General features: G+C 33.5%; 1 protein-coding gene across 9 annotated transcripts in view; it reads left to right on the forward strand.

The window, feature by feature from the left end:
* The window catches only part of LOC120423636 (fat-like cadherin-related tumor suppressor homolog), an 861,295-nt gene that overhangs the window by 163,759 nt on the left and 677,780 nt on the right, over positions 1-19,756 (forward strand). For 7 of the 9 annotated variants that reach the window (XM_052708241.1, XM_052708240.1, XM_052708239.1 and 4 more), the window contains exons 1-2: positions 7,850-8,066; positions 17,388-18,311. The exons of 1 other annotated variant lie outside the window; for it this stretch is intronic. The gene's annotated coding sequence lies outside the window, so the exon portion shown is untranslated. Of the gene's footprint in view, positions 1-7,849; positions 8,067-17,387; positions 18,312-19,756 lie in introns of those variants that run through there. One more of the 9 variants, XM_052708246.1, reaches the window with a different exon arrangement.

Here is a 19,756-nt window from a genome sequence, read left to right on the forward strand (position 1 = left end):
AAACTTGATTTTTTCAGCACTCGTCGTATTTATCCAACTCGGTGAACCTCGTTGGATAAATGTACGACTCATGCTGAAAAAATCCTTTTTTTGCAACTTGTTGCATAAACTACTATTTAATGTGTTTATTTTGTGCGAAAAAGTTGCGCAATTATTCCTTTTATTGTTTCCATGTGGATTTTCAAAAGTTTTCAATTGTTTTTTGGTGTTTTAATATGAATTTTGAATGCCTAAAAAGTTGTCTTTTTCATCTTCTTTGCGCTTCGGGCTCGCGTTTCGTTTTCGTGTCGCGTCAGTTTATTGCTCAACGAGATGTCAGAAATATCAATTTCTGCTTCATGGGTTCGCAATTTGACAAGTGTTATCCGAGGACTCAGAACTGTTTATAAACATTAACGTGAAGACTTCCATCATTGCCATGATTTTTCGTTCAAAGATATAAATTTTGCGCCCCTATCAATATTTTGACAAAATTCCTTCTACAAGTTGTTTAGAATACTGCCCTACACATGCTGATTCTTTTTGGTAACGATTATCCCATTCCTTGCAAAGTTATGGAAATCGTCATTAATCAATGATTGCCAACTGGGACATCAATGACTGTACCACAAAATTATATAAATTTTGAAGCACATTTGTTTTAGATAAAAAATTCTTTCAGTGGCTTCAAGAAGGCAACAACCGGCACATGCTGATTCTTTTTGGTGCTGAAATTCGTTAAATTGAATTTAATGCAGAATATTTTATAATGATGATCAATTTTCTTCGAAAATGATCAACGGCTTCACCTTAAATTGCTGTATTTTTATTTCGTGAAATCTGTGGAAAAACTGGAATAAGTTGGGTGAAGCTAGGCGGTTTGTATCGGAGATGCCAATCGACTTCCGCTCGCGAGTTCATAAGCCGTCGCAGATTTCACCATCGTCATCGTCGCCGTCATTCATAGTGTGTTCGATCCTTGCTTTGAGTGTTTTGGTGTTGTTTCTTAGACTTTTCGTTATTATCGCCCAGTGGATTCCGGGAGGCCGTGAAATTATTTGAAATTGTGTAATTGTGAAATGTTCCAGTTGTGCATTGTGCTTGAACGACGTGGAGAAGAAAGCCTACTTCAGGGCTGGGCTGAATATCCGGCTCTGGATCATGAAGAAATAGTAGCGGCGAGTTTAAACAATCCAAGCTACATGCAACCTCGATGTTTGCCCCGAGCCCCATCAATATCACTTTGGAGGAATATCATCGCGCCGCTGGCGCAGTTCGTAGATTGAGAATAAGGACGCACTAGGAGAGAACAGCTGATATTTGGTGAGATCAATCCAAAACAAATGCATAACAAATGATACCTGCTAAATACGCGCTGGTTCTTTGTCCATTTGACAAGGGTTCGGAAGTTCTAAATAACGTTTAAATCCGATTGATGCAAACGTTCTTCAGGGTGGGGCTTGTCGATTCAAGCTGAGGTACCTCGCGCTAGGCTAGCCAGCGTAGAAATGGGTCACCGAAGCTCGGCAGAGCTAACACCCACCAAATGCCTATGCGAGTTATTTGCATGTATATAGTAAAATATAAAATACATGGAAACAACTCAATTTGTAAGATGTGGCCGCGTGGTCCCGTTTGGTTGGTTGCACACACACACACACACACACACACACACACACACACACACACACACACACACACACACACACACACACACATTATAATTTGTATTTAGCATATATCAGAATTATGTTGGAGTATTAAGGAAAAACTATTAAAATTTGATTTTACCGATCTGCAAAATGTTAGGCGCAATAAATATTTCCTATCCAATTTCATATTTTTTTAAAAGGTTGAGATATCTTGGTATATTTATGATTTAAAATTTGGAAAATTATTTTTTATCAAACACTGGCCCCACAATCAGGACAAATGAATCGAATTAAGACAGCTATTAAGCCATTTTTTGTATGATGTTTTGAATGACTTTGGTTAAAACAGGAATAGAACAAAGCAATTTCATAGAACACAGATTTTTAAATTTATTGCTCTAAAATTTTCTTACCTATTCAGACTGTATTCCTGAAAAAATCTTCTTTTTGCCGCTTGTTGCATAAACTTTTATTATACAAAACATGATATTCAAAACTTATCTAAAATTTTACATTGACTGTTGTCATTGTATTTGTTGTCGTCTCATGTTTTTTTTAGAGATATTTTCAAAGAAATTTTGGAAGCTTTTCGAATTATGTCATATAAAAAAGAAATATATTTATATAAGTTTATTTAATTTCAATCACATTGTAGTTCGTTTGAAACCCAAAGCACAACACGTCGCCGTCGTGCTAACTTATCGTACGTGCATTTTGGGCCAAATTGAGTTAAGAATTCCTTTTTGTGCATCTCACAATGCCTCATCTTTTGACCTTCACAGATCCTCAAAATTCGATTTCAATCCTGAGATATTCAATGAAATCCGAAAAAGCTCCGAAATTTTTTGTCACTTTTCATATGAAAGTAGTTTCAATCTTGTCGTGCTATCTTGTCACTCCCTGAAAATTGATGTAAGTGCGACAATTGACCAAAGGGATTTCAGGTCAGAACGCGTTTGTCGCACGTACAGGTTAGACTACCGTAAACATTTGTAATTATACCTCCGGACTCCAGCAACCAACTTCAACCAAACTTCGGGACAATGCACAGAATGGTCAGCCAAACAAAACATGTTTGTTATTGTTTACATTGCGTGCTTTCGTTTCTGTTTATTCAAGGTCAAACATTAAATTGCGTTTTTCTCGGAACGTCGAAATGGCGGGTGCAACAAGATAACACGACGACGTCGAGCAGAAAACATGAAACTTATTTCAATTTCTTTTATGCTATTTAAAAACTGTCGTCCTTGTTTAGATTGAAGTGTAGATTAACACCAATTAATATGATTGAGCTAATTCTATGATTTAAGCTTGAAAAATATACCAAATATGATGAAAACAAAGATTTCATGACTGTTTCATGAAATCCTGGGAATTCCCAGGACTCCAAAAATATTCGTCCCGTTTCCCGGGAAATTCAAAACCCGGGAAATTTGGACGCCCTAATCACCATCCTGAGAATAGTTTACATATGTTTTCCAATTGGGTTCAATGTTTTATTTTTAGTTTAGGAGACATTGAATCTGAAAAATTACAATAATCATTCTTTACAATAATCAAAAAATTTCTGACTAAATGTAATGTAATCAACGTAACATTAGGGTGCCCAGAAAACATGACCCCCTACTCCACAAGCGGAAAACGGTTGGGTTTTTTTAAGCATCTGTGCCAATTTTGAGCGAAATTGGTTTGGATTAACCCATTAATACTCGAGCCTGAAGCTGGTAAAAACAATGTTTTTCAAACAACAAATACTTTTTTAAATCGCTTTTAACATTTCTTGATCGAGTTCTACAGCTTTGGTATGTGTTTCAAAGTTGTAGAGCATTAAATTTCCCATGAGAATCTCACTTTTGAAAATATTTGAATGGAAGTAGCGCACCATACCTACCAAACCGTTAGAAAATTGTGTTTTGTGTTCATTTCTCACATAATTACAAACGTTTTGATCACATAAAATAAGCACACATGTGCTTGAATAATAAATTACAAATTCTTCGAATTGATGAACACCACCTCATTCATTACTCGCTCCGCCATCCATTCACAACAATACCTTCCCTGTTTGAAAAATGTCGCACGTCGTACGAGTTGTCGCACGGTTTTGATTTTACCGTTTCGATATCGATTGGTCGAAAGGACGACAAACGTACGACAAACACTCGACCTGCCCGACATTGTTTTTTCCATCGATTTACCTTCAATTCGACGTCGATTATCGTCGACGCAAACAGTTTGACAGTTCTCTTCAGTTGATCTTGTTCGGATTTGATTGCAACCGAGTCGAACCGAGTTGTTGGTTTTAGGCTTTGCCTCCCAAAGCCTAAAACCAACAACTTTTGGACAGTTTAAAGGTAAGTTGTGTTCTAGGTTGAATTACTTTTTCTGCCGGAAAGTTCCGGCCGGAGTGGGCGACCGACCGAATCAAATTGTCTTGTATTCCAGATTTCGGTCTTCGTAGCGGTATAGGAGGAAGAGGAGGAGGAGGGCGGGCCATTCCAGAAGACGGGACGGGAAGGAACCAGTTTGCGACCGAGGAAGCGGTTGGTGAGTCATGTTTTAGAAACGATGGAGGAGGTGTGCTGGAAGTGTGATTGGACGATCGAAATTTAAAATAGGATGAATGGAACATCACAAATTCTTAACTTTTCAATTCAATAATTTCAAACAGAAAAATCAAAAAATCTAAAATACTTATAAGCTTAAACAAAAAATTCAACGCTGATTTGATTTGATAATTGTAAAATTAAATTAGAAACTTTTTCTTCCTTATTTAAAATTCTAGCATTCCAGAACATAAGAATGCAAGAATTTTAAAATTCTAAATTTATTAAATTTCTTGATATTGTGCAAATTGTTAATATTTTTAATTTTTTTGAATTTATTAATTCTTAAAATTCTCAAAGTCTTCAAATATTTAAAAAACAAATTAAAATTCTAAAATATGAAATTTTAAAATTGACAAAAAAATTAAATAAATTATCTAATTCTTAAAGGCTAGTATCGAGGCTAGTATGGAGATCGGAAGGAAAGGGGTCAAGAAACAGCTTTACGAACAGCAGAAAAAAGGAGAGGGAGCGTTTTCTTGGGGCTTTTCTTCACCCTCTCTGGCTTGCTTTCGCTGCCGCTGCTGCCCATTTGAAATTTTTCTTGACCGATTCCTTCCGAAGTGCATACACCGCTTAAATACTAAAATTCTTCAATTCATAAATACGCACGAATTCGAAAATTCTAAAAATTATCAGTTATATAATTCCAAAATTGTAAATTCTAAAAATGCTAAAATTCAAATTATTCATATTTTTAAATAAAAAAATATAAATTCTAAAAATTACAAAAAATTGAAAAATGAAAAAATTACAAAGTACAAAAATTATACAAAATTTTAAAAAAATACATAATATTTTTTTAAGGTTTTAAAAATGTTAAAGTTTTTAAATTCTTTTAAATATTTTAAACTTTTAGAAATTCTTTAAAAAAATCTAAAAATTCTTAAATTGGAAAAAATCTACAATCTATCATTTTTGAAAATTTTCAAGGATTTTACAAAGTAAAAATTTAAAAAAATGGTCTAATAAAAAACAGAAGTTATAAAAATATCACGACTTGAATTAAAGATTTTGGTATCAAGGTACCCTAAAATTTTAAAATGAGCATTTTAAAATTTTGGAATTTAAGAATTTTAGGATTTAAAAATTTTAGAATTTTATAATTTTATAATTTTATAATTTTAGAGTTTTAGAATTTTAGAATTTTAGAATTTTAGAATTTTAGAATTTTAGAATTTTAGAATTTTAGAATTTTAGAATTTTAGAATTTTAGAATTTTAGAATTTTAGAATTTTAGAATTTTAGAATTTTAAAATTTTAGAATTTTAGAATTTTAGAATTTTAGAATTTTAGAATTTAAGAATTTTAGAATTTTAGAATTTTAGAATTTTAGAATTTAAGAATTTTAGAATTTTAGAATTTTAGAATTTTAGAATTTTAGAATTTTAGAATTTTAGAATTTTAGAATTTTAGAATTTTAGAATTTTAGAATTTTAGAATTTTAGAATTTTAGAATTTTAGAATTTTAGAATTTTAGATTTTTAGAATTTTAGAATTTTAGAATTTTAGAATTTTAGAATTTTAGAATTTTAGAATTTTAGAATTTTAGAATTTTAGAATTTTAGAATTTTAGAATTTTAGAATTTTAGAATTTTAGAATTTTAGAATTTTAGAATTTTAGAATTTTAGAATTTTAGAATTTTAGAATTTTAGAATTTTAGAATTTTAGAATTTTAGAATTTTAGAATTTTAGAATTTTAGAATTTTAGAATTTTAGAATTTTAGAATTTTAGAATTTTAGAATTTTAGAATTTTAGAATTTTAGAATTTTAGAATTTTAGAATTTTAGAATTTTAGAATTTTAGAATTTTAGAATTTTAGAATTTTAGAATTTTAGAATTTTAGAATTTTAGAATTTTAGAATTTTAGAATTTTAGAATTTTAGAATTTTAGAATTTTAGAATTTTAGAATTTTAGAATTTTAGAATTTTAGAATTTTAGAATTTTAGAATTTTAGAATTTTAGAATTTTAGAATTTTAGAATTTTAGAATTTTAGAATTTTAGAATTTTAGAATTTTAGAATTTTAGAATTTTAGAATTTTAGAATTTTAGAATTTTAGAATTTTAGAATTTTAGAATTTTAGAATTTTAGAATTTTAGAATTTTAGAATTTTAGAATTTTAGAATTTGATGATGAGATGGTGATGATGATTTGATTGATGAGATTGGGTCATACAAAAATGCTGATATTTGTAAACGTTTGATCATTAATTTTTTTAAGCATTCTCAAATTTGGTACATTTTTTAAATAACTATAATAGTTTCAGATTTTAAAACTATTTGCAATAATTTGAGTTTTATACGTTTTTAAATTAAATTATTTTAGATGTCTTCATTTATAATTGTTTTAAAATGTTTAAATTTTGATAATTCTAGATTACTTTTTCAAAACAATCAAAGCGCCATGGGTTTCCTATGTACATAGGACCTTTTGTAAAAGTAAGCAAGAATTCATAGAGTTAGTTTTTCTTTTACAGTTCAAAAATACATATTTGAAATTTTATTGTCTTGAAATTTTATTATTATAATTATTGAAATCAGAATTTAATTTAGAAATTCTTGCCAATTGTTGACTGATGACTAGACTGATGATATATTTTTTCAGGCAACTAACTTATTCCAATCTGATCCTGCCGGAAACCATGCGTCCCCGTGTGGTCCCGCGTGGCTTTCGTAGAACCCACGGAAGCAGCCACGTTTTCTCGTACTCCGGTAAACATCAATCCGTCGGAGATCCAAGATTGGCGTCGCATCCGGGTTTCGATCAGCTCGTCGAGGAGAAAAAGTCCAACACGACCAGGATGCTGCCACGGCCGCCTCAGAAGAATACCAATATCCAAGCCGGAAGCTGCGGTCAAGGCAAATCTCGAAGGAAGCCAAGTTGGAGAAGAATCGGTGATCCGCAAGTGAAATTAGGTGAACAAGTGAATATTTTTGTAAAATTTTGACAGATTGAATAAAAAAAAAACAATAAAAATAAAACAACGGTTTTTTTCAACTGCAACATAACCTAAAAATCCAAAATGACAGCACACGACAATAGCACGACATTCTAAATAACAAAACCGTGCGACGTCGGTCGAATGTCGTACGACAATGTCGTACAATTTCGATCATCGATCGCACGACAAATACGACATTTTGGTGCAAAAACGTATGACATTCGTGCGAAAGTCGCACGACATTGTCGTGCGACGTCGTACAATTGCACGGACGACAAACGACGGACGTCTGACGGACTTTTCAGTCAGGGTTCCCATCGCTCTGTATCCCGCCTTCAATCCCGCTTCGCTCGTTCATCCGATCAAAACAAACCTCCGCATGTGGTGGTATTTCGCCCACCATACGCGTACCTCTTCCGCCTTCACCACCCCAAACCCACCTCCCAGTCCTACCCAAACAACGAAAACATTGCACCATGCTGCATATTTCCATCTTGCATCGGTATTGGTACCTTTGCGTGAACTCTCTCTCTCTCTCAAACCCGGCGGGCGAACCCATTTTCGCTCTCTCTTATTTTCTTTCTCTTCGCTTTGTGCAGAGAGCGAGTCTATTCGCCCGCTATCGCCCGCATGTTTGCCGATTCACACACAGTCCCGTGCGCGGCGAAGTTCTTGCCGTTCTTACGCTGCTGGAACTTGTGCTTCAGCTCCGTGAGCTGCCCGTCAGTTCGCCGTGTACTCTCGTTCGAGCGACAGTGTTCCGTCGTGTTCGTAGTTGTCGCGTTCCGTCGTCGTGTCCGAGTCCGAGTCGCGTCAATCCGGTTTGGGGTTACACGCGCGCGAGGGGGCTCCGTGGAGTTTGGAGGTGCATTCGCGCTTCAAGGTAGTGCTTGCAGGGTCTTTTGGGGAGGGTTGGCTGAGTTTGTGTACGGTGTGGTATCTCTGCAGGTTCCTCTGGCCACGGGTTGTTCGGTGGACGTAGTCATTCTATGCTGACACTGAAAAGGGAGAAAAATCGAACAACCCGGGTGGTGGTGCATTCAGCGTTAATACGGCACTGGAAGCTGGTGTAGAGCTGCTGGTACACCAGCTCGTACACACAGCTATCTGTTCCGTTCAGCCGTAGCCGTAGCGCGTTAGCGAACATGAGAATAATTCAATAATTGATTGAATCATAAATAATGTGCGAGTGTGTTCGATTCGGGAAGCTCGGAGTCGGAAAACTGGAGGCTGAATCGACCATTTGGGAATTAGACAGTGAAGTTCTGGAACTGGCCGCCAGCATTCTACAGCTTGGATAACCTTCGAATCGCTTGGTGTGCGTTAGTGTGTGTTTGGGTCAGTGGAACAGTTGTTGCATTCGTGAATCGAAATCCAATTTGTTCACTTCCTCTACCCCTAGTGTTGCTGCGGAACTTGAAGAGCAAGAAGAAGTAATGTGTATCACTGAACCGTGTGTTGTGCAAGTTGTGCTAGAACCGGTCGATGAAAAGTTTAAGCCGTGTTCACCTGTCTCGTTGGCTCGCCGCACAGCTTGCTGGCAATAAGTGCACTCCTCGGCTAACCTCTGGATATCGGCAAAAGTGTGAAGGAATTGAACGGTACGATTGGAACCTGGCAAAGTTTTGCTGCGTTGGTGAACAGCCGGTTCGAGGAACGTGGGCTGCATCACGACCACTTGGTGTACGGCAATGAGTAACCTGATCAAGCTGGATAAAGTTGGGAACGAGTTTGGCAAATTGTCGAGATGTTGGAAAATTTGAAAAATTTAGAAGCGAAACAAAACCCTAAAGAAGATTCCAATTCAAGTCGAAACGTTGCAACACTTGAATTTAAAAAGTCATCAAAGCATGCCGTGAAGCAGTAATTAAATTTCAACCCGTATTTTTCTGCCCTCTATGGAAGTGCAAGAAACATAACATATTTCACCACAATTTATTGTTTGCATGTTTGGGAGGCATTTGGAGTGAACTCTTCAAGGGAGTGAGGAGTTTTGAATGCTAAATAAGTCTCCTGGCTGAGCTAATTTTAAATGCATTTGCAGGCAAGCAAGGTTAAATTACCGCGACTAACGCGAGGGAAAAAAAAGTGAAAAGTGATGTAGTGAAAAAGATTGATTGTTTGTGGAAATTGCAATGAAATTTTGAAAATTATGCTTTAAAAATTCACAATGAGGTTTTAATCAAAAAAGGAAAAAAGGAAATTGGTGCAGTTCAAAATGGTGCAATTTAAAAGCTTTGGCTTTTACAAATGAAAAAGAATAATTGTTGTCATGTTTGATTATTAGGTTGTTTAATTTGAAAGCAATTTTATTTTGTAAATAAAGTTGTTAGCCATGTTTAGTCCACAAACCCACAAAGAACGCATTTTACGTAGAAAACAATAAAAGCAATGTTAATAATCAAAATTTGTTTTTAAAAAGCTGGTTAACCTAAGTAAAATAAAAATAAAAATTGTAATAGAAAATTATAAATTTTACATTTATTTTAAGATTGGGTAAGATTTTGCCGAAGTGCTTTTCAATAATTTTGCAATATCTTAGATTCTTACCAACAAAACTCAATTATGTTAGAAAAGTTTTTTTGGGGACATCTTAACTTTAAGGAAGTCGTGCTCTTTGGCCTCCTTCACGGAGAAAAATTAGTTCTGAAAATCGTGAACAAGGAATGAAATGAAATTAGGAACCACGAACAAAGTGTTCATTTTGCATGGTACGTTTTTCAAAAACGTAACATGGAATTTGAAAACTTTATTTGTGGTTCCTACATTCATGAACGCTTGTTCACGATTTTCGGAACTCATTTTTCTCCGTGCTTACAAACAGTGCAAAAGTAGGGGAAAGTGGGGCAAGTGTAACAAGCTAAGGTAATGCTCGTAATAATCCATTAAAAACGTTCAAAAATGTATCGGATTTTTTTATAATCATCTTATTCCAGGTCTTGGCTAAGACTTAGAATAAATTTTTAAAAAATCATGTTTTTAATGTAAAAAATTGATTTTAAAATTTTTGATTTTCCGTACGTTCTACTCAACTAGTGGGGCAAGACGAACAACCCGTTGGGGCAAGAGGAACAATGCATGAAACAACATGTTAATTTGCTAACAATTCAACTGTTATCACTTAGATACATCAGATTACAATGTATTTGAAACGTTTCTTTCATTTTTAGATTAAGTAATAATATTTTACTAAAAATTTGATCGTTTTTACGAAACAAAAATTATTACTTAGATGATAAATACTAAATTTTCATAATATCATCATATTTTGTAGGAACATTGTTCTAAACAATTGTTTATCAGTTTTTAAGTACTTTTATGTATTTATTTCCCAATAAAAAATATTGTTGCAGCAATTCGTAATTTTTTCCATGCTAAAAATCCATATGGTACACTTGCCCCACCTGAAAAAGATTTTTTAAAAGCTCTCAACAAAAATAACCAAAAGTTTAATCATACTTTATAATAGGTGCAAGTCATTGGTAGGGACACTAATGATCTTGGAAAAATATCATTATGATAGAATGAACCTTAAAACGAACCCTAAGCCTTATTTTGTACTTCCCAAATATTATAAGAAAACTAAGGTTTTGAAAAAAACTTCATTAAATCTTATGCCCCGTGGCGTTTACGCCATTTTGGTGGTTATGTGGTAGTAGAATCAGCTAATTGCATTGCTAACAACAATTCCTCATACTGGAAATAATCAAAATTTTAAAAATTACGACCGTACGAGCGATTGTTCCTCTTGCCCCATATGGTCGTCTTGCCCCACCTTCCCCTACACTAGCGCGACCGCCAACAGGTTATGGTTATTTTGCCGAAAAAACACGTTCCTAGAACAAATTCTGTTATTGTTATTTAGGAAAAAAACGTTGGTAAAATTTATAAAAAAATATACAAAACGTCGCAAGAACTAGTGCTTCGCTAGTTACCGAATTTTCCTTTGAAGTGCTTCCAAAAACTCGAGTCGTGCTGTGTTTGTTTTTGGGACGACGGTTTTTATAAAACTTCTGTTGAAATGAAATCAATGAACTTGACAGGTTGTTTGCTATCTTTATATTGAGCGTCTGCATCAGACCGAACTTGTTTAAGTTACGACGTTTTCCTTAATATCTCAAGTGTATGGCTCTTTTTCCCGTTTCATATTGATTGATTTTATTTGTTTTGTGATTGGAAATAATTATGCAGAGAAGTTTAAAAAAACTAAATCTTTTTTATCAGTATAAATTTGCAATAAAATTCAATTTAATTCCAATATTTTTTCAAGATATTTGAAAAAAATCAGAAGTTGTTGTGCATATGTTAAAATAAAAAAATGTTTTGTACAACTTTATTGTTTCATCACAAACAGGAAACATTTGATAGCGAAATGTTCACAAACATTTTCATTCTTCTTAAACACGTTTGTAGAATTTCAATTTGAGGGTTTTTAGATCGAAAAAAATATCTTCAGATCCTTAAAACTTAAGACCATGCTGAAAATGTTGAGTATTTTACAAATCTTGTTTGTGTTGTTCTTCCAACTTGGGCTTAGACAATCACCACTTAACATGGCGAAATCCAGTCCGCAATCCGCTAAAATCACCGTCTCCTGGCGAATCTTGTTTGTGTTGTTCGTCAACAATTTTTTTCTACATTTTAGTTTTTTTATTTGGCCAATGCAAAACATATTACAAATTGGCTTGAAATAAAGCATTTTATCTTACTTTTTTCAATTAAAGTTTATCAATTTAAACTGTGAAAATTATTTTAAATCTGGATTACTTTATCAAAACAACCAATGCGCCATAGGTTTCATATGTATATAGGACCTTTAAAAAAAAGCGAGAAATACACGTGAAAAATAGAGCGTCCAATTTCCCGGGGTTACAGAATTCCCGGGAAACGGGAAATTTTCAACAAATTTCCCGGGAAATCCCGGGAATTCCCGGGAAATTTTAAATTTATCAAAAATTGTTCTGATCCTAATTTTGGTTAATATTTTGCAACAAAATAGTATAAAATAGCAACTATATTGGTCAAAATAAGTGTTAGGTTCAATCATTGCTTTGGCTGCTTGTAAAAAAACATACAACTTCAAGAAAATTTATAAATTTTCTAAATATCTGTCTTTCAATTCGTTCAAAATATCAAAAAATAATGATTAGTATTTTGTATTGATAAGAAGTAGCTAGGTATAATTTTTAAACCAAAGTGTTTGGAAAGTGAGTAAAATTAATCCATGCTCCAAAACGATATAATTGCTTAGAGAATATGATAATGAATAAAATTGATAATTTAGATTAAATGAAAAAAAAATCATGCAGCAAATGTGTTTTTCATGGCAAAACATTGAAATGAAAAAAATAATAATAAAGAAAATATGTTTTTCATGGCAAATAATTTATCCAGAACAAATCTAACTGGTTTAATCTCATGAATAAATCGATAAGCATTGAATTTACTTTAAAAATCGGCTATTCACTTGAAATACCATTTTTATGTAATCACAACTCAAAGTTTTCAAATGTTTGGAGCGAGTATTTGAAATATGTTTGCATTTTGTGGGAACTTTTTATAGAATACGAAGTAGTTTTTTTTAAATTAAATCTTACGCCCTTGATAGCTCTAGTGCTCTATAAATTTTCAACTTTTAACTGTAATTTCTAAAAAACACTTTAAACAAATTAACCTAATTTTTCCTGCAAAAATCCTCTTAGAGACATTTAATGATACACTCAACCCCCGGTGGTTGGTCACTTTTTCGTTTGACACTTTTTTAGTTTGTACCCCGTTGGTTGGTCAAAGTCAAACTAAAAAGTGACGAACTGTCACTTTTTACACGGCGCTCACGTACACTATCAAAACAAACGTTTGATAGTGTGTGTGAACTCCGTGTAAAAGGGGTGTCAAACTAAAAAGTGACCCCGTTCGTTTGACAACAGTTGGTGTCAAAACACCGGGGTTTGAGTGTACCAATTCAATTTTCTTCCAATTTTGTCATGGTAAACAAAATGTAAACAAAATAAATTTTGATCTTGGGGGGAAGAGGTACCTTATTTTCAAATGATATAACACATTTTAATTGTTTATTTTCATTTCATAATATCGCAATTATTGTTGCCCAACAAATAAACAAAATCTATTCCAAGTTGTGAATGCTTCAGAAATTAATATCATCTGAAATAAATCTTGACATGAAATTTTCAGACGAACTGATAAGTTCAATAAGAACAGAAAATTGAATTTGATAAAATAATATTTAGTGCTTTCATTATTTATTTTAAAGTTTCAAAAATGTACCAAAAAGTTAAGAAAATTTTTACTTCCGCTTGAATTTCGGGAATTCCCGGGAAATTTAGAAATTTCCCGGGAAACGGGAAATATTTTTTTTCGGGAAATCCCGGGAATTCCCGGGAAATTTTTTCCCGGGACGGGAAATTGGACGCTCTAGTGAAAAACAAATGATCATGTAGGTTTGTTAGGCAAAAAAAAAATGTTTACTTTGGTTAAAACTCGCCCACAATGTAGAGCGTCCAATTTCCCGTCCCGGGAAAAAAATTCCCGGGAATTCCCGGGATTTCCCGAAAAAAAATATTTCCCGTTTCCCGGGAAATTTGTAAATTTCCCGGGAATTCCCGAAATTCATGCGGAAGCATTAGAGCGTCCAATTTCCCGTCCCGGGAAAAAATTTCCCGGGATTTCCCGAAAAAAAATATTTCCCGTTTCCCGGGAAATTTGTAAATTTCCCGGCAATTCCCGAAATTCAAGCGGAAGTATACATTTTCTTAAATTTTTGGAACCATTTTTTGAAAATGCTCTGATAAAATAATGAATCAACAAACTCAACATGATTTTGTTCAATGAAATGTATTGTTTGGCTTATATATAATTAATCAGATTATCAGAAATTATGATATCAGAATTATTCCTGATCATATCAATTTTTGAAGCAACTGGGAATTGATCTCGCTTAGTGAGTATTAAATTATTACAATTAGTTAGGCTTTTAACAGATTGATGTTATTTCATTTAAACAATATTAACTCCTTACCTCCAAATTCAAATTGAGATTTTTTTACGATTTTGTTTACCATGATCAAATGAGATGAAAATCGAATTTGTGCGAAAAGAATTAATTCATTTGGTTGAATACCTAGTACTAAACAAATTACAGTTTGAAGTAAAAGAATTATGGAGCACTGGTGCAACTCCAGGTGTTAGAGAGTTAGATGTGAAAAAATAGAAGACTTTTTGTGGAATGAAGTTAATTTATCGTATAATTTAAATCATGTTGCATAATAATACAACAAAAAAAAAACATTGAAAAATTACTTTCTATTGTTTGTTCTCAAAAAATGCAAAAATGTATTCAAAGCTTGCTTCAAATATTTGAAAACATTGGGTTGTTTGGAGTAAAACCAACACTAAAAAGCTTTACCATTTGTTATATCTTGACAGATACATATTTCGTCTACTACTTGCAGACTTCATCAGTGTTCTGTTCTCGACTAAGAACTAAGACTAAGACTCGAGAACAGAACACTAATGAAGTCTGCAAGTAGTAAACGAAATACGTATCTGTCAAGATATTAAAAATATATAGCGGAATTAGAAGGAACAACTCGTCTCTTTGAATTCATAGTAATGCATTCTGCTAAAACGCTCAACCAAACCACAAGAAATTTTATGATTGTGGATTATGGATTCATTTTACTCACAGTTTAAACACATTGATAAAAAATATATCTTATCAAAAACTACCAATATACATTTTCTTGTAGTTGAATGATTTTTTACATGCAGTCAAGCTGTTAATTGATTTTCACACTTATTTAAAACATAAATGTTGATGTCCTATACAATTTTGTTGCATAATATTAATTAAAACCAAAATCATAACAATTTTCAATAAATTTAAAATTTCCCGGGAATTCCCGGGATTTCCCGGGAAATTGGCTGAAAATTTCCCGTTTCCCGGGAAATTCGTAACCCCGGGAAATTGGACGCTCTACCACAATGCATATACAAATTTCTAATTCTGCCATTGATTCAACCTTTAACAATTTTTTTTAAGATTTTACCACAATGACAACAAAAAATACTCCTTATTTTTGATTTTGCATTTATCGGCATTTTTCAAGTTCATTTGACAATGATTGAAAAATTTTACTTTTTCATTGAGCTAACTTTGTAAAATACACCAAAAGCTCCAATGTTCAAAGTGTACTTAATTATGCGAGACTTATTTACGTCGAGCCCAATTTACAATAAAAATCGAGTTTATGTCGCCCCACCCTCAATATTGATCTAAAACCCAGAGGGCAATTTTTTTTCCAATTTTTCAAAAAAAATTTGAAAATAGAAGTCTAATCAACTAAAAACAATTTTAAACGCATTTTAAGCATTAATAATTATGTATTTTTTCATAAATATTTGTGTAATTCCAATTCACAGCACCGCTAAAAAAAAATCTATGGCATACAAAAAAAAAGTTCAATGCTTACATAATTTGAAAACTCATGATTGCAACACATGTGGACAGTTGTATCATACATTTAAAACACATTTTCATTCATATGTTGATTTTAATATTTTTTGCTAAATTTTCAATAAAATAAAATGCCTGGCACATGCAAACAAATAAAAAATGAAATAACAAGCCAAAGCTAAATAGAAAAAGTGTTTTAAAATAATTCAGTTGTTTTGCAATCATTAGTTTTAAAACAAATAGGATTTTTTTCATAAAATTATTTTATTGAGTCTTTTTCGGTACAGTTTATAACCGAGTTGGCTTTTGTTATAACATTTTTCTGTAAGTTAAGAGTAATTACAAAGGATCTTGTGTGTAATTGTATGTTGGAAGAGAAAACATGTAGGATTAAACGAAGACAACAATTTTAGCTTGTTTTGCACCATAAAATTTGATTTTAAAATTATTGATTTTCAGTACATTCTACTTAACCAGAGGGGTAAGACGAACAATCCGTTGGGGCAAAAGAATCAATGCATAACAGCATGTTGATTTGCTATATATATAAATGGTAAATTTTCATATTTTCACTTTATTTTGTAGGGGCAACTTTCTTTTACCATTTTTAACAGTTTTGTTTTTTTTTATTTATTTATTTCCCAATAAGAGATGTTGTTGCAGCAATTCGTTATTTTTTCCTTACTTAAAATCCATATGGTACACTTGCCCCACCTGAACATGGTTTGTTAAAGCACTCAACAAAAATAACAAAATGATAAATCATACTTTATAATTATTGCAAATCATTGGTAGGGATAATTTTAGTCTAGGAAAAATGGCATTTTGATAAAATGACTTTAAAAACGAACCCTAAGCCTTATTTAAAACTTCCTCATACTGGAAATATCAAATTGTAAAAATAACGATCGTACGAGCGATTGTTCCTCTTGCCCCATATGGTCGTCTAGCCCCACTTTCCTTTATGCCATTTTATGCAGCATTTCTTGTTTGTGGGTGTAGTTAGAGAGACCCATTTCGGGTATTGCTTTAATCCTTGGATTTTTGTGAGATCCGCCCTTCAAGGGGCGTTTCCAATCAAAGACTTATTTCATGGGATTCCATATGAATTTATTAAAGGAACCAATAAGACATATGTATGCACCCTGCTCACTCCAACAAAATTGCAACATATTGCTTCACCTTGCGCAAATCCAACGCCAAATTCCAACAGGACAAGACACGTTCCCAACAGCACGTTCCACTCCACTAATCCGGATCTTGCCAAACAAGAACCTCGCTTCTTTTTCCAACAGGAAACACCTTTCAAACCCGAGAATAAGCCTCCTTTTAATTCTTGCCTTTTCAATCGCGCAATGAATACCGCGACTCAGACTATCGACCTCAGCAATGGTGAATAACGACGAACAACGACGTCTAACCGGTCCAGACTCGAAGGTTGACTGGCTTAACCGCTCAACGTTCCCTGGTATTGGTGAGAGATCAGCCTCCACCTTTTACGGCTCCGGCAAATTGCGTGAGCGATCCGAACGCGTGTGTAAAGAATGCAACATCAAAGAGGAACAGAGGAAAAACAGAGGACTCGAAAACTGGAAGTTGTGTTTGTGTCTTGAAATTCGTGTTTTTGGTCGAAAGAGAAAAAGACCACGCGAAAAGTGGAAGCAAAGCAAAAATGAATATGAATGTGTGTGAGAGAGAAATGAATTGTTTTTTCCTCTCTTTTCTTTTCAGCAAATTTGTACGAGAGATCGACGAAAGAATCGTGAACTCTCAGCGAATTTTTCTCCGATGAAATTCACGAGTTCTTCAATCAATTAAATTCCTGATTGGGGCACCCTGGTGTACATGTATGAGGTGGTGTGTGTAACCACTCGTTGAAGGCGCCTACGGGAAGAGAAATAAATAAATTCAAGTGAAATTGGGGCCCACAAAGTGTGAGGAAGAGTGGAGGGGAAAAATAAATTTGATTAAATTGATTGAAAAAAATCGCTCGGAATTAAGTCGAGCGCGATTCTCGTTGCAGTGCCAAAGGTGTGTGAGTGTGAGTGGGGCTCAGGCTCTGCGTGAAATGGCTCATTGAAGCCTGCAGCGTTGGTTGTTTTTTTGTGGGGCTGTATGTGTGAAGCGTGTACGGAAAGCAAAAGTTCAGCCTGTTTGAACTTGTTGGAGCCTGTTTGCTTGCTCGCTCCCCCAAAAAAGGCAATGTAAATCATCAATCTGTTCCCGTAGTGTTTGTGAAATTGGAGGCAGCAAAAAAAGAAGAAGAATAACCTAAGCCTAAAGCAAAAAAAGAAAAAAAAAAAAAAGAATTGTGTGTGTTTGTGATTGTGCAAAAAATAGTACCAATCCGACGCAAATTTAGCGAGAAAAGAGAAGTAAAAGGGAAGATAACCCAGCTGCACCCGACATCAATCAGCTGTCAGGCCAGAGTAGAGCAGGAAAAAGCAGAGCAGATTCATCTGAATTGGATTAACGGCAGCATCGGCAGAAGGCAGCGGCACATACGAGCACACATACACATACACAGCGCAGCGGCTCCGCCAGACATAGAGAAGAAGAAAAACAAAAAAAAAGTATAAAGGAAAAAAAAGGGCGGCGGCGACGTTGTTTGTGTACGTGCGTGACTGCCTCAACATCCTGCGAGTTATTTTGAAGGTTAGCATCGATTAATGGGAATATTTCATTTTAATCAATTTTCATATTCTCTCAAATATTTGCTGATCAAAATAAATCTTTTTGTCAAACTGACGTGTCCGTAAGATAACAGATTTCTCTTTGTAAGCGGATGGTGATGGGTTCGATCAATGTTTCTTTGTTTCCATTAATACACGGATACAAATCCTGTGAGCTAATCCAGTAACTCTATGTAAATTTGTATTTGTATTTGTAAACATTTAAATGTTTCAAAATTCATTTGAAAAAAACTGTTGACAATTTTGGAAACGTGTCAATGTTTACAAATTCGACAATATAGAGTTACCGTATAGCTTACAGGATTTCTATCCGTGTATGGTTAAAGATTATTTGATCAGGGATCGTCAACGATGACGATAATGATATCTTTATTTTTGAAACAATTACAATAATGTTTCAGTCATTTAACGGTGCACATCAACCAGAGCTTATTCACCCAGATTTTTGTTACAGACATTTTAGTATTTTCAAAACTACGGGAACTGTCGATATGATTCTTCAAAGTTATTTACAACAAAGATGAACTATTTTCATATTCTGATTCTTACAGGATTGGGTCCGTAAATTTGACCAATTTGGAATGAAAAGACAAGACAAAAGACCTTGGTTGCTGTGCACTTTAACAATTAAATTTTTTTCAGTGATAACGTTATCGACGTAAGGTCCTCCATCGAAGTAAAAAAAAAATATTGCAAAAATGAGTTTTGAAATCAAACTTTTCATCCTTTTGCAATTAAAAAAAGCTAGTAAATTTCAAAATACATTCGTTGCGTACCTTCTCATTACAAACGATAGAAAACGATGCCAAATTTTGCCGGAAATTTAAATCAAGTTGCGATCATTTTACAAAAAATCAACTTCATAATAGCTGTTCATCAGCACATTCTTTTAAAGCTTGAAACTTAAAAAACACTGTCTTATGTTTCACAGGAAATACTTGAATGTGTGTTTAAGTAATCAAGCTTGGAGTATTTTTTTAAATTTCCAGAAATTTATTTTCTGTTTAATTTCGCTAAGTGTAGCAGTTGCAAATAATTTTCAAAGTTTCGAAATCTGCCCGAAAAAATCAATAGAATTTTTTTTCAAAATTTTTCTCAATTTTTATGGAAATCAAAGTTAAAGTTTCGCAAGTTTTTGTTTTTTTTTTTAAATCACGCTTTTCAAAAATTGTGGAATCCTTTTATATTATTTGATTGCACTTTTAATTTGCACCGTTTTCATGTTTTCAAAAATGTTTTTTTTTCTTAGTATGTTGCTTTTTTAACAGTAGAAGTCATGACCATCTATAAAAAAATTGTTTAGAAAAGATCAGAAAATTTCCTGTAAATTTGCTGCAAAGACATTGAAATTGCTGAGATAATGCCCCTGAAAGAGGAGTAAACAAGTGTGAAGTTTTTGAGAGACGA

This window comes from Culex pipiens, chromosome 2 (assembly GCF_016801865.2).
Source record: "Culex pipiens pallens isolate TS chromosome 2, TS_CPP_V2, whole genome shotgun sequence".
In the NCBI taxonomy this organism is placed as follows: Eukaryota; Metazoa; Arthropoda; class Insecta; order Diptera; family Culicidae; genus Culex; species Culex pipiens.